This window comes from Nomascus leucogenys, chromosome 2 (genome assembly GCF_006542625.1).
Source record: "Nomascus leucogenys isolate Asia chromosome 2, Asia_NLE_v1, whole genome shotgun sequence".
Lineage (NCBI taxonomy): Eukaryota > Metazoa > Chordata > Mammalia > Primates > Hylobatidae > Nomascus > Nomascus leucogenys.
In genome coordinates, this window is record NC_044382.1 from 155643365 (window position 1) to 155657719 (window position 14355).

Genomic DNA, 14355 nt, shown 5'->3' on the forward strand with positions numbered 1-14355 from the left:
AGAAGCCCGAAAAATCAAAAAAGAAAAAGAAAACAGTGGCGTAATGAGAGGAGCGCTTCATCAACTGAAATTCCGTTCAACACTTTCAACAACACTTCCCAATACTGTCGTCCAGGCCCAGCTGCCTCGTCAGCAGCACACACAGGCCTCTGGGACCAGCACAGAAACACTCCCAGTGCCTTCAATGACCCCATCTTCACGTCCAGGGTCCAGGAAACAGACATGCACGTAAGACTATCATCCTAGTGAAAAACAAGGAAAGCTACATTGGGGTTGGTTTTTTTTTTTTAAGGTCCTTCAAATCTATGTAAGACATCCTCTTCTATACAACTCATAAGAAAAAAAGATCCCTCTGAGGTTAAGCAACCCGATGCCTCCACACCACAACTGAACATCCTCCTGCAGCCCGCCTGGTAACTCATTACTTTCCAAAGAGAATGGGTCTCAAGGTCTCAAGGACCCAATGCCCTCCAAAAAAGCAACCTGGACATCCTGCTGACAACTGAGCATCATACAAATATGTCCCTTTCGTCCCCACTGCCCCCCAACAGTCACCCTGTGGGCGAAGCTGCCTGTGGAGGCCAAGTCCTCTCCTCCAGCAGCTGGCTACGCACAGCTCTCGGGCACAGCCATCACCTGCACCACTAAAGCGGGCGGCAGCTTCCGCCCGTGACATTTCTCATTAGGACTTTCCACAATTCTTGAGGCTTAATGCAAATTCCTTATTCCCATGACTAACATCAAAGAACCACACCTCCAAAGACTGAAACTGGGATTATTCCTAAATTTCTCAAGGACAAGGTAATCTGAAGGTTAAACGTGCCTGAACTGAGCTGTCCTCACTTGGGCCCTCCAGACCTTTCACTTGTTGGGTGTGTAAATAATGATCCAACACTTTTTCTTTTCTTTTTTGAAATGTTCTCACTCTGTCACTGGGGCTAGAGTGCAGTGCCATGATCTGAGCTCACTGCAACCTCAACCTTCGGGCCTCAAGACCCACACCTTTGGCAGCTGTGTAAGTAGTGGGTCCTCCTGTTCCCATGGGCAACAGTCCCATCAATAGCAAGTCACGCCACCACCTACCCCACACCCAATCCAGTCCCTGAAGATTCAGGTGACAGTTAAATGACGTCAAGAGAGTGCAACATCACTAGAAAAACATTAATGACGGCCGGATGCAGTGGCGAGACTCCTCTCAAACAAAAACAAAAAAAAAGGAAAAAAAAAACACTAATTACAAGGAAAGTTTGCCTCCTAGATAAAACACATGACCTGATATAAAAAATATCTAGGCCTGGCACAGTGGCTCACACTTGCAATCCCAGCACTTTGGGAGGCCGAGGCAGGTGGATCATCTGAGGTCGGGAGTTTGAGACCAGCCTGACCAACACGGAGAAACCCCATCTCTACTAAAAATACAAAAAAATTAGCTGGGCGTGGTGGCACATGCCTGTAATCCCAGCTATTCGGGAGGCTGAGGCAAGAGAATCACTTGAACCCAGGAGGCGGAGGTTGCAGTGAGCTGAGATCACGCCACTGCACTCCAGCCTGGGCAACAAGAGCGAAACTCCGTCTCAAAAAAAAAAAAATTGAATTAAATGTAAAAAAGGCCAGACGTGGTGGCTCACACCTGTAATCCCAGCACTTTGGGAGGCCAAGGGGGTGGATCACGAGTTCAGGAGATTGAGACCATCCTGGCTAAAACGGGGAAACCCCGTCTCCACTAAAAATACAAAAAAGTAGCCGGGCGTGGTGGCGGGCGCCTGTAGTCCCAGCTACTCGGGAGGCTGAAGCAGGAGAATGGCTTGAACCCGTAAGGCAGAGGTTGCACTGAGCCGAGATGGTGCCACTGCACTCCAGCCTGGGCAACAGAGGGAGACTCCGTCTCAAAACAAACAAACAAAAAAGTAAGATGGCAAGCCAGGCTCACGCCTGTAATCCCAGCACTTTGTGAGGCCAAGGTGGGTGGATCACCAGCCTGTCCGATACAGCAAAACCCTGTCTCTACTAAAAATACAAAAAATTAGGCAGCCGTGGTGGCACACACCTCTAATCCCAGCTTCTTGGGAGGCTGAGGCAGGAGAATGGCTTGAACCCAAGAGACAGAGGTTGCAGTGAGCTGAGATCGTGTCACTGCACTCCAGCCTGGCCAACAGGGCAAGACTCAGTCTCAAAAAAAAAAAAAAAAAAAAATTAAGTCTTTCCTGCCAGGTATTACTGCCTTCCTTCTCAGACCACAAGCCTTTTAAAAATCCTAACTTTTAGGCCAGGCGTGATGGCTGACGCCTGTAATCCCAGCACTTTGGGAGGCCAAGGCGGGTGGATCACAAGGTCAGGAGATTGAGACCATCCTGGCTAACATGGCGAAACCCAGACTCTACTAAAAATACAAAAAAATTAGCCGGGTGTGGTGGTGGGTGCCTGTACTCCCAGCTAATCGGGAGGCTGAGGCAGGAGAATGGCGTAAACCCAGGTGGCAGAGGTTGCAGTGAGCCGAGATGACACCACTGCACTGGAGCCTGGGCGACAGAGCGAGACTCAGTCTCAAAAAAAAAAAAAAAAAAAAAAAAATCCTAACTTTTAAGATTTCCAACCAAATATTAGGTATCTATTAACATGTGCGTAGAAGTAACAGAAGATATAAAACAAAAACAAGTCCAAGATGAGCCTAACCACGTATTTGGGCAAACAGAATCCCCATTCTTCTTTCTATACTGCTTCTAGCAGCAGGCTTCAACCTCCAAAATCTCTAATCCCCTTCTATTTGGACCCAAAACTACTATCTTGGCCCACACTTTACACTGTCCTGACAAAATATCTGAGGGCAAATACCAGTCTGTCTTGGACATTAAAGTTATTTAGGCAACGCATCTGCTGCACTGAGCAGAGCCAGCAGGTACCCACCTAACACAAGGCTCCCTCCTGGGCTTTGCCCCTCAAGACCTCCCCCGATAGCCATTTCCTTTCCTCAACTGAGATGCCCACTTCTCCCTCCAGAATGTGGGCAAATGACACCAGTGACATCCACATCTTTCCAATGTCCCCAGGGCAGAGAACGGAGAGTGACATACAGTAGGCACAAAATAAACAGCACCCAGCTTCTGCCCCACTGCCCCGTTCCCCATTCCTGCTTTCTTTTCTGTCTCCTTTGCTCTATGCTTTCACAAAGCCACTCCCCTAACTAATGTTTGCCCCGTTCCCTCCACTGTGAATCAATTCATCTTCTCTTTTTCCAAGTCTTTTTAATGAATACCAGTTAACAAACACCATGAAGTCTTCACAATTCACCTACATAGTGTGCTTTCGACTCCCCTCCCTGTTTCAAGTTTCTCCAGGTCCTCTTCTAAGGATCTTCTTAAGGCTGCACATGATGTCTCGTGCCTAAAATCCCAGCACTTTGGGAGGCTGAGGCAGGAGGACTACTTGAGACCAGGAGTTCAAGATCAGCCTAAGAAACATAGCGAAACCCCATTTCTACAAAGAATTTTTTAAAATTAGCACATGCCTGTAGTTCTAGTCACTCATGAAGCTGAGGCAGGAGGATCACTTCAGCCCAGAAGCTCAAGGCTGCAGTGAGCTATGGTCACGCCACTGCACTCCACCCTGAGTGACAGGGCAAGACCTTGTCTCAAAAAAAGAACGGTTTAGGCACCATGGTGCTGCAAAGCCAGTACTTTCATCTAGGCATCCACCACCTGCAAACTCTGACACATCATCTTCTGCCTCAAAAAAAGTCAGCAAACAAAATTCAGGTCTATCATTGCAAACTCTACACAGCCCAACTCCAGTCATACTTCCAGGTTCATCTGCTGCCACCCTCCATCTTCTTGGATGGGCTGTCGTGTTCAGACAGGTCTGGCTGACATTCTCATGTTACATGCGGCCTTCCCAGCCTTTGTCCACAGCCTTCTCGCAGTCGAAGATGCCCTTATTCTGATTTCTGCAGTGACATTCCACTGATTCTTTTTTTAAGACAGAAACATAGCTTACAGTTTAAAAAAAAAAAATAGCACTTCTTCCGTTAAATCTCCCAGGTCACAGAGCCTTTCTCTCCTCTGATCTATGACCTCTCTTTTCATAAGAACCAATATTTAATGCAAGCTTTAGTCAACTAAATGCATCTTTCTCCCAGATCTCAGAGCAGGAGGCCACAGCACTGCACACAGTGAGCAGCCAATGAACATCTGTGGAGGAAATCAGTGAAACGTCAGAAAAAGCAGAGCTTGTCTAGTTTTACAAGTCCCTACCATAAAACATGTAGCTCCTTCCAGCTAAAAGAAGACACAAAGCTGTTCTCCCACTGTAGAGCGCACCACACCCCATTTGGAAAAGCAGTCAGGTGAGCCACAAGTCAGCCACACTGTGCTTTACAAACAGGCCAAATGTGTGAATGGTCAGTCACAAAGACATAAAAAAACAAAGACTGCCCTCATCAAAACTGCCAAGGTCATGAAAACCAGGGAAACACTGAGAAACGGTTACAGACGAGATTAAGGAGACATGACAACTAAATGCAATGTGGGATCCTGGATGGCATCTGGGGACAGCAAGGGAACATTATTGGAAAAACCTCCAGCTTGCTCACCCCTGGAACCTGTGAATGCCTTAGGTTACATGGAAAAGGGAACTGAGGTTACTCATCAGCAAAGAGGGAGATGACCCTGCAGTGTTCGGGTGGGCCCAATGTAACCACAAGGATCCAAAAGTGGAAGAGGGGCCAGGCACAGTGGCTCCGTGCCTGTAATTCCAGCACTGTGGGGGGCTGAGGTGGGAGGATTGATTGAGCCCAGGAGGTCGACGCTGCAGTCAGCCTTGACTGTGCCACTGCACTCCGGCCTGGGCAACAGAGCCAAGAGATTCTCTCTCCAAAAAAGCGGGTGGGCAGCAGGAGTCAGAGAGATGCCATGAGGCTGGCTTTGAAGACTGAGGAAAGCACCACAGGCCGAGTGCAGGCAGCCTCTGGAGCACGGAAAAGACAAGAACACAGACTCTCCCCCGCAGCCTCCAGAAGGAACCAGCCCTACCTACCCAGATCCTAGCCCAGGCAGATCATGTTAGGCTTCTAATCAACAGAACTATAAAACAATAAATCTAAGGGTACGGTGGTTAGTTGCAGCGGCGCTGGAAAACCAACACAGACAGCACTGGCACAAATCCCGGCACTTCTCCAACGCCCGAGAGCTGTTCTCCTTCTCCCTTCCACACCCTCCATCTGCCTTCGCTCATCCCCCTGAACCAATGTATTTATGGGCTTAGAAGAAAGCTATTGGCCGGGCGCGGTGGCTCACGCTTGTAATCCCAGCACTTTGGGAGGCCGAGGCGGACGGATCACGAGGTCAGGAGATCGAGACCACGGTGAAACCCCGTCTCTACTAAAAATACAAAAAAATTAGCCGGGCGTGGTGGCGGGCACCTGTAGTCCCAGCTACCGGGAGAGGCTGAGGCAGGAGAATGGCGTGAACCCGGGAGGCGGAGCTTGCCGTGAGCCGAGATTGCACCACTGCACTCCAGTCTGGACGACAGAGCGAGATTCCGTGTCAAAAAAAAAAAAAAAGAAGAAAGCTATTAAGGAAAAGGTATAGGTTAAGTTCCAAGACAGATTTTGTCCTCAACTGTCTAAAACTTCACCGTACCATTAGATTCTACTAAATGTCCCTTTTTACAAGAGTCAGTTTCAACATCATCTTCTTTTAAAACCCAGTGATCCGGTCAGAACCCACGTTTAGCAGAATCAGATCTAACCACTTTGCCAAAGAAAAATAAAGCATGAATGTAAATCTCATTAAATATGCTTAACATTATCTAAGCTGTAAGTGCAAGTGCGTATCACTTTTCTGAGTTTCATACTAAAAGATAAAGGATACAATTCAAAGATACCTCTCTCATGTGTCAGGGGAAAAATGCCTATGAGAAAATGTTTAGGCCGGGCATGGTGGCTCATGCCTGTAATTCCAGCACTTTGGGAGGCCGAAGCAGGCAGATCACCTGAGGTCGGGAGTTTGAGACCAGCCTGACCAACATGGAGAAACCCTGTCTCTACTAAAAATACAAAATTAGCTGGGAGTCGTGGCGCATGCCTGTAATCCCAGCTACTCGGGAAGATGAGGTAGGAGAATCGCCTGAACCCGGGGGGCAGAGGTTGCGGTGAGCCAAGATCACACCTGGGCAACAAGAGGGAAACTCCGTCTCAAAAAAAAAAAAAAAAGAAAATGTTTTGAGTGTTAGCATATTTAATATATTAAGCTCTAAAGAACTTCAAATTTCAGATAGACTATTCTCAAAGTAACAAAAATATCTATGTATGTAATTTAAATAAATTAGGAGCCAAACATACAATTCTAGTGAAGAAAAAATCCACAAAGTCTAAAAATTCCTTGAAATCCGAATCAACCGTGGGGCTGTGGAACACACTAACACTACAAGTTCTCAAGACGCTCTTCAGCCTCCTGAAAGCTGGATTTCTTCTTTGTCATCATCGGAAAAGGCAAAGGTTATTCAGTGCTCTGCACACCCTTTAATCAGCCAGACATCTTAGTCAAAATCATTTTTAAAAACTTAATCCTTTCAAGAGTAATGCTCTGGGGTTTTTTTGGTTTTTTACTTTTATTTCCTGTTTTGCAAGATGTAAAACCACATCTAGAAACATGGTGGATACTAACAAAGCTTGATTTCTTAAGAGAAAAAGAAGGTCCTTCACTGCGTCTTACCTTCTCTATTTTAGATAAGTTTAAACAGTACAGCTATAATGATTTCAAGTTTACATCATCATCCAGAATTAAACCAAAGTCTTCTTTGATTGTGCCAGATATGAATGCAGCGGTAAGCTAATCCCAACTCTAGTAAAACCTCAGGAACCAAGCAGCCTACGCAATCTTCCCTTTACTTGGAAACACTGCATTCCTTATTCTAACACATTAGCATCCTAAGTGTGAAAAGAGCCATAGGGAGTCGAGGAAGGGCAACTTACTATCAATGCACCTAGAAAAGAGATTTATTTGCTAATTTTACATAAAAAAATAACCTCTGATATCATAAAGTTATTAGGCATTTACAAATAACATTTCAATTTCAGCCATTCTTAAAAGTCACATTTTTTAGACTCAAGTAATGAAGGGGAAAGTTTTAGGAATTTTACCATGACAAAAAAAATTTTCATACAAGTTATAAAAATGTTTTGTTGAAAAAAAGCCAACATTTTCAAATAATGAACAGGTACACACTGGTTGCTTTACACATGGAAAAAAGAGCCCTACAGATTTCCAGGATAATAAATAATTCACTGCACAGATGCGAAGGACAGGCCTGGAAACAGGTCTCACCCTCCGCCAGCCACAAGGACGCTGTAACTGAGACAGCAGCACCCTGACAGCTGCCTCAACCTTGACCTCCAAGAGGAAGCGAGACAGCGGGTGTGGGGAAGCCCAGAAGACTGCATTTTCGCTCAAAAGGATTCAGTCCTCTAGGCCCCTGAAAAATCTCAGCCATACAGACAGGACGGCTTACTTTTATTTTCACACTGAAAACCCTCTTAACCCTTTATTCACAGAGCCAACTTTAGAACTGTGGGGTTTCTGGCTAGCACGGTAGCTCACACCTGTAATCCCAGCACTTTGGAAGGCTGAGATGGGTGGATCACCTGAGGTCAGTAGTTCGAGACCAGCCTGACGAATATGGAGAAACCGCGTCCCTACTAAAAAAAAAAAAAAAATACAAAAATTAACTGGGCGTGGTGTTATGTGCCTGTAGTCCCAGCTACTCGGGAGGCTGAGGTAGGAGAATCGCCTGAATCCGGGAGGCAGAGGTCGCTGTCAGCCAAGATCGTGCCACTGCACTCCAGCCTAGGTAACAGAGACTCTGTCTCAAAACAAAACAAAACTGTGGAGTTTCTTAGAGCTAGAATAGTGTCTGAATGTTTTCAGCCACAACCAACCAGTTCCCCTCCACCAAATACCCTCGCCCCTTACTGTAAACCCAAAAATCTAAAACAAGTCACAATCTCCCAAATATACCCATAATTAGTCTCTAAAAAGCAAACTTTTGCCAATTACATAACAGTTTCATTTAAAAAGAAACTTTGAAAACGTAAACATATGGAAAAAATCAATATGGCACACCTCCATTTCGTTGTATTTCCCTCCAAAGAGATTATTTTTTCTTCATTAAAATGCTAAAACTTTCATATGACTCCACTTGTTCAGCTATATGTGACCAGAGGGGACTCAAAGTTACAAATGAACACTTAATGCTCATAAGCAGCAGCAGCAAACTACACTCAGTCCAGACTGATTTCAAACCATCCTTTACAGCAACTGAAACCTTGATGAAAACGATGAGGAAATCCGAATAAAAACTGCTTCTGGCCTTCTACTTTGGCCTAAAAACAGCAGTCCTACTAAAAGTGCTTTCACAGAAAGCACCTTCTTCCCACAAAGACAACTCTCCCTTTATGTTTCTTTATCTCTTGTTCTGCCTTAATTGTGAAAACTGTGTTCCCAACTTTATCTAAGTTATAAAAGCAAACTTGTAATGAAAACAAATGGGGGCTAAGCACAGTGGCTCATGCCTATAATCCCAACACTTTAGGAGGCTGAGGTAAGCCAAGCCCAGAAGGCTGAGGCCTACACAACACAGGAAGACTCCGTTTCTACAAAAAGCAAAAATAAACTAGCTGGGCACGGTGGCACATGCTGCACTCCAGCCTGAGCAACACACAGCAACCCTGCCTCAAAAAAAAAAAAAAAGGAAGACTTACTAAAGGAAGTGATATTACACTAAGGCACAAAGGCTGAGTAAGAGTTATCTTGGAGTTTGGGGGCATCTGCATGAGATGGCAGCGAGGTATGTCGAGACCATGCGACAAACTACGGTACACGGCCCATCTGAGGAAAGGAAAGGCCAACGCAGCCAGAATGACTGGAAGCTTGGGGCAGGGTCAAGAATGGGGCACGGTACCAGAGTTAGGCCACAATCACCAGTGGGGACGTTATCATAAAAATAACATTTGAGGTCAGGCATGGTGGCTCACGCCTATAACCCAAGCACTTTGGGAGGCCGAGGCTGGTGGATCCCTTGAGGTCAGGAGTTTGAAAACCAGCCTGGCCAACATGGTGAAACTCCGGTCTCTACTAAGAATACAAAAAAATTAGCCGTGTTTAGTGGGAGGTGCCTGCAATCCCAGCTACTTGGGAGGCTGAGGCAGAAGAATTGCTTAAACCCAGGAGGTGGAGGTTGCAGTGAGTAAAGATCATGCCACTGCACTCCGGCCTGGGCAACAAAGCAAGACTCCTTCTCAAAAAAAAAAGAAAAAAGAAAAAAAAAATTTCAAATTAAGAGAACACATACTGAAAACATTTCAAAATTTCAAGACAATAACTTTTACTTGAATTCATTCCATTTTTCTATAAAGTTTATCAAACGGGCCACACTGAATTCCGACAGAGCACTGACTACACAGCAGTCATAAACTGACGCAGCCACCAGACAAGGGATGCACCATCATTTTCACCGATTAACTACAAATACCTTGCTATTGAGACTCTCACCCATTACACTTACCATTTGAGGATGAAGAGACTTACACAGGGTAATGGACAGATCAAAACACTTATTTTGGCAACAAAATGCAGATGATTTTCTGAGCCCGCATTTACTGACACTCTCTAATTACGTTATTTAATTGATGATGGGCTCTCTGCCCATATGCAAAATAAGTCTCCTCTTATATTTGATGAAGCATAACCTTTCTATGTCAAATCTACTTAAAAAGGTACAAAGAGGCCGGGCGCGGTGGCTCACGCCTGTAATTCCAGCACTTCGGGAGGCCAACGCAGGTGGATCACAATGTGGTCAGGAGTTCAAGACTAGCATGGCCAACATGGTGAAACCCCATCTCTACTAAAAATACAAAAATTAGCCAGGCGTGGCGGCGGGCGCCTGTAATCCCAGCTACTCGGGAGGCTGAGGCAGAGAATTGCTTGAACCCCGGCAGACGGAGGTTGCAGTGAGCCAAGATTGCGCCACTGCACTCCAGCCTGGGCGACAGAGCGAGACTCCAAAAAATTAAAAATAAAATAAAATAAGGGGCACAAAAACTTCTTGGAAAAATATTCTCCAATACAAATAGCATAGTTTCCTTAACTCTATTTGTAGGGAGTTCTACTTGTCACCGTATCAACACTGTAATTACAGCTAACATGGCAGCCGCTCATCATCAGCAGCCCATCTGGGTGGGTGTGATGAAAGGCACTGCTGGTATGGGGTGACCAGCATGGCCAGTCCAGAGAAAAGCATCTGACAGTGGCAATTCAAGTTAGAAGGCTGACACAAATTAGAGCTGCAAAAGAGGAACTCAGGTTTTAAAAGTGACACCTTTAAAAACAAACTTCTGGTAAATTGTGTTATGCATATTTTACCACAGAAGAAATAAACTGCTGAAAGTTTCAAGTACGGGTCAAATTTAGCAATATCTCGTGGGGCACTTTTCAACAAACTTAAGAGGCATCACAAAGAACAGAGAAAACGTCATAGCAACTTGGTCTTTGTTCCCTCCCATCCCGTTCCATTCACATGGCCATCCTGCTCTTCCGGGGAGAAACTACAGACAGAGGAGAACGACAGCTGAATGGAGGGTGGGGGAGGCCACACCAACTATACAAGATACAACGCAAGGGTCACGATGAAGGCTGAGCAAGATATCCGCCCCCCCCTCCCACTTTTTTCTGGTTTAACTACAGTTGCAGAGTAAAATCAGAGGACTTCTGTAATCATTCTCTAACAGAACTCGAAGTCTTGCAGGGCAGCCAATACTTACTAAGAGAAATCAAGGTCTCAGAGAAACCAAAGAAAGAGCCTCAGGGTCTCCAATTTTGAACTATCCACGTTATGCCATAGACTAGCGCGCGCTGCACACAACAAAAACAGTAACTGTTTCGATGGCACTTTTTCCACAAGAAGTATCATCTCATATGTTTGGCTAAGTCTCAACATCCCAAAAAGCATCAAAAGATTCTCTAAGTTTTGCAGTTCAACAACTGGGCACACTTTTATTTCTCATTTCAAATGTTAAGGATATTGCTCAAATGACTGCATAAAACTCTCTCCTCATATAAGAAAGCCTGAAATATAATTTCTCTACCAGAAAACCCTGTTCTTGCAAAAGGATACAAAACTACACATAACCTACAAAAACCATGAATCCTAAGCATATTACACCTTAACTGTTAGAAGGAAAATAGTTTTCAAGCATAGGGAGCTGTTAGACCAGCTTCATCTTCCCAAGCCTCTTCCAAAACTTCTTGGAAGCTGGTATACAACACTAACCTTCCAAAAACACAACAGAAGCAGAAAATCTTAATGGGGCACCGGGAAAAGAGCAGGCCTCGAGAAAAATCAAGACTCCCCCGACCAACCTTCCCAAATGACACAAATACAAGAGTTAACAGTACAATCCCTCTTTGAGAGAGAACTGAATCAATGTGGCAGGGCCAACCCTACACACACATACACACACACACGCACGCGCGCGCGCGCACACACATACACCACACACACAGCTACCGCCCTGCCAGGGGGATGATGAAATGAGGAACGGAAATTAACATTTCAGGCAACGTCTCACATTGTTCCTTGAGGCCAAGGGCTGCTGTTGCAGCCGCCACCGCCACCGCTTTCCTCCCAGCCACCCCCACACCCGCCCGCCTACCCTCCCCCTAACACCCCCCACAAGGCTGCCCGCATTCCTGCCCCTCCTCGGCCTACGCGCGCCTCCTGCAACCCCGACGCCCCCAGGTCCCCAGTTCGCCCGCCCCCTCCGGCTCGGAGCCCGAGAGCCGCCTGCTCTCATTTCAAAACAGCGATAATAATAGGGACGCTGAGAATAACAACTACGACCAGCACCGCGAAGGCGCCCCTCTCGCGGGTCAGAGGTCGGCGCCCCCAGCTCCGCAGCACACGGTGCCCGCCTGGCGCCCCCTGGCAGCCCCTCCCGGCGGCCTCAGGTCCCCAAGACCTCCAGGCCCGCCCCGGAGCCCCCCGTCCGCCCCTCACGGCCGCTCCGAGCCCCCGAGGCCCGCCCCGGAGCCCCCCCGTCCGCCTCTCACGGCCGCCCCGGGCCCCACGGCCCCAGGCCCGCCCCGGAGCCCCCAATCGGCCCCTCACAGCCGCCGCGGGCCCCCGGCCACCCAGGTCAGCCCGGAGCCCTCATCCGCCCCTCACGGCCGACCCGAGCTCCCCCAACCTCCCAGGCCCGCCCAGAAGCCCCCTATGGGCCCCTCACCGCCACCCCGGGCCCCCAAACACCCCCTGGCTGCCCCGAACCCGGACCCGCAGGCCCGGTCCGGGACCCATTATTGGCCCCTCACGACCGCCCCGGGCCCCCACAGACCCCCGCCTACCCGCCCCGATCCCCCAGGCCCGCCCCGAGGGCCGCGGCGCAGCTCCGCCGCCGGGGAAGGCCTGCAGGCCGCAAGGCCGCGCGAATGCCCCGTGCCCGCCCCGACCACCGCCCCCAGGCCAGCGGCGCCTCTCACCGGGCTCCGAGGGCTGCGCGGCTCCGCGACGGCTCAGCGGCGGGGCGCGGGCGCTGCCCATGCAGCCCGCGGCCGCGTTTCCCGGGCCGCGCGGCCCGAGCGGCAAGGCGGCGGCGGCGGCGCGGGCTCGGGCCCGGCAGAGCTGCGAGGGACGGCGGGACGCGAGCCCGCCCCTCGGGCGCGCCCACGGCTGGGACGAGCGCCGCGACTCCCGGTGCGGACGCTACTGAAGGGGCGTCTGGCCGCGGGCTCGGCGGCGGCGCCTCCCCGGCTGGGGCCCTCGGTCCATCGCGCACCGTCTCAGGGCGGCCTCTGGCTCCAGGACCCAGCGGCGGCTGCGGCGGGCGCCGGCCGCATGAGACGCTCCCGCCCATTGGCCCGCCGTATCCGCTACCGCCATTGGCCCGCCCCGGCCGGCCGCAGGGGCTGCGCACGTCACAGCGACGGGAGTTAGTGCGCTAATGGAATGAAGGGGAGAGGCGGGATTGACAGCCTCTGTGGCGGCCCGGAGGCGGGACTAGGAGGACGTCCCGATAACGATTGGGCAGGGTCCTGCGCAAGGGCGCACGCGACACTGGAAGTAGCGAGCAACTGGATTGGCTGCCTGCGTCGCAAAGGAGGGTGGGTCTTGCATTCTCGGGCCTGACGATTGGTCTTTCCAAGTGCCGGAAGCAACTGGGATGTGGTTTGGAAACAAAATCTGGTATTGAAGCGCTGGGAGACAAAACGTCCGCCTCGAGGGCTGGAGCGGCGGTTGCCTGTCGCGTACCCGTGGTCTTCTGCTTGCCCCCGGGCATCTCGGGCCACGTCCGGCCCGCCCTCCTACCGCGCTGCCGTAGCGGGCGTCACGGGGCATGAAGAGCCCTAGGCGGCGGCGAGGGGAGGGGACCGGGGCATCGGGGCGGTCGCTCGGGGCTCCCGCGCGGTGACTCGGTTTGCCGTCGAAGAGAACGGCCCTCGGGCGCGTCGCGGCCGCGGCTCCAGAGCCCCTGGGCCTCGCGCTCTAAGAGCCTGAGCCGCGTGAGGAGGCCAGGCGCCCGCGAGCCGCATCCCCTGCCTTGCTAGTTAGTTCTCCAACACTCGAAAAAGGTAGATGAGGACTGGTTTTCTTTACACTCTGGTAAGTGTGGATCCTGTTTTTTTTTTTTTTTTTTTTTTTTTGAGACGGAGTCTCGCTCTGTCACCCAGGCTGGAGTGCAGTGGCGCGATCTTCGCTCACTGCAAGGTCCGCCTCCCGGGTTCACGCCATTCTCCTGCCTCACTCTCTCCGAGTAGCTGGGACTCCAGGCGCCCGCCACCACGCCCGGCTAATTTTTTTGTATTTTTAGTAGAGACGGGGTTTCACCGTGGTCTCGATCTCCTGACCTCGTGATCCGCCCGCCTCGCCCTCCCAAAGTGCTGGGATTACAAGCGTGAGCCACCGCGCCCCGCCGTGTGGATCCTGTTCTAAGTGCACCTGTGTTCTCCTCCAGAACTAAACCAAAAACGCAAGGTGAAAAATTGGTACTCCTTTCAGTTTCTTTTTTAATTCTGCATGTTACTGGGGACTAAGACAACGGGTAAGCAAACTATTTACAGGCCTCAATTTACGAAATAACGGAATTGCAAAGTCCGGAGTGGACAGGACCGTGAGGACGGCCTTTTTACTTGGGCAACACGCAGTATGGTCGAGAGATCAGTTGTTAAACCGCCCATATTCAAATCCCAGCCCTACCAATGAGTAGCAGTCACCCTGTAGGCTTTGTCTCTCAGATCTTCAGTTTCTTGATGGGTAAAATGGGAACTACAAGTGGCACCTATTCTTTTTTTTTTTTTTTTTTTTGAGTCA

The 14355-nt window shown here is 49.5% G+C and overlaps 1 protein-coding gene across 4 annotated transcripts in view; it reads right to left on the bottom strand.

Moving 5' to 3' along the window:
- The window catches only part of ANKRD11 (ankyrin repeat domain 11), a 216165-nt gene extending 203301 nt beyond the window's left edge, over positions 1-12864 (bottom strand). For all 4 annotated transcript variants that reach the window (XM_030820504.1, XM_030820518.1, XM_030820497.1 and 1 more), the window contains exon 1: positions 12528-12864. The gene's annotated coding sequence lies outside the window, so the exon portion shown is untranslated. The remainder of the gene's footprint in view (positions 1-12527) is intronic.
- Positions 12865-14355: the final 1491 nt, after the last annotated feature.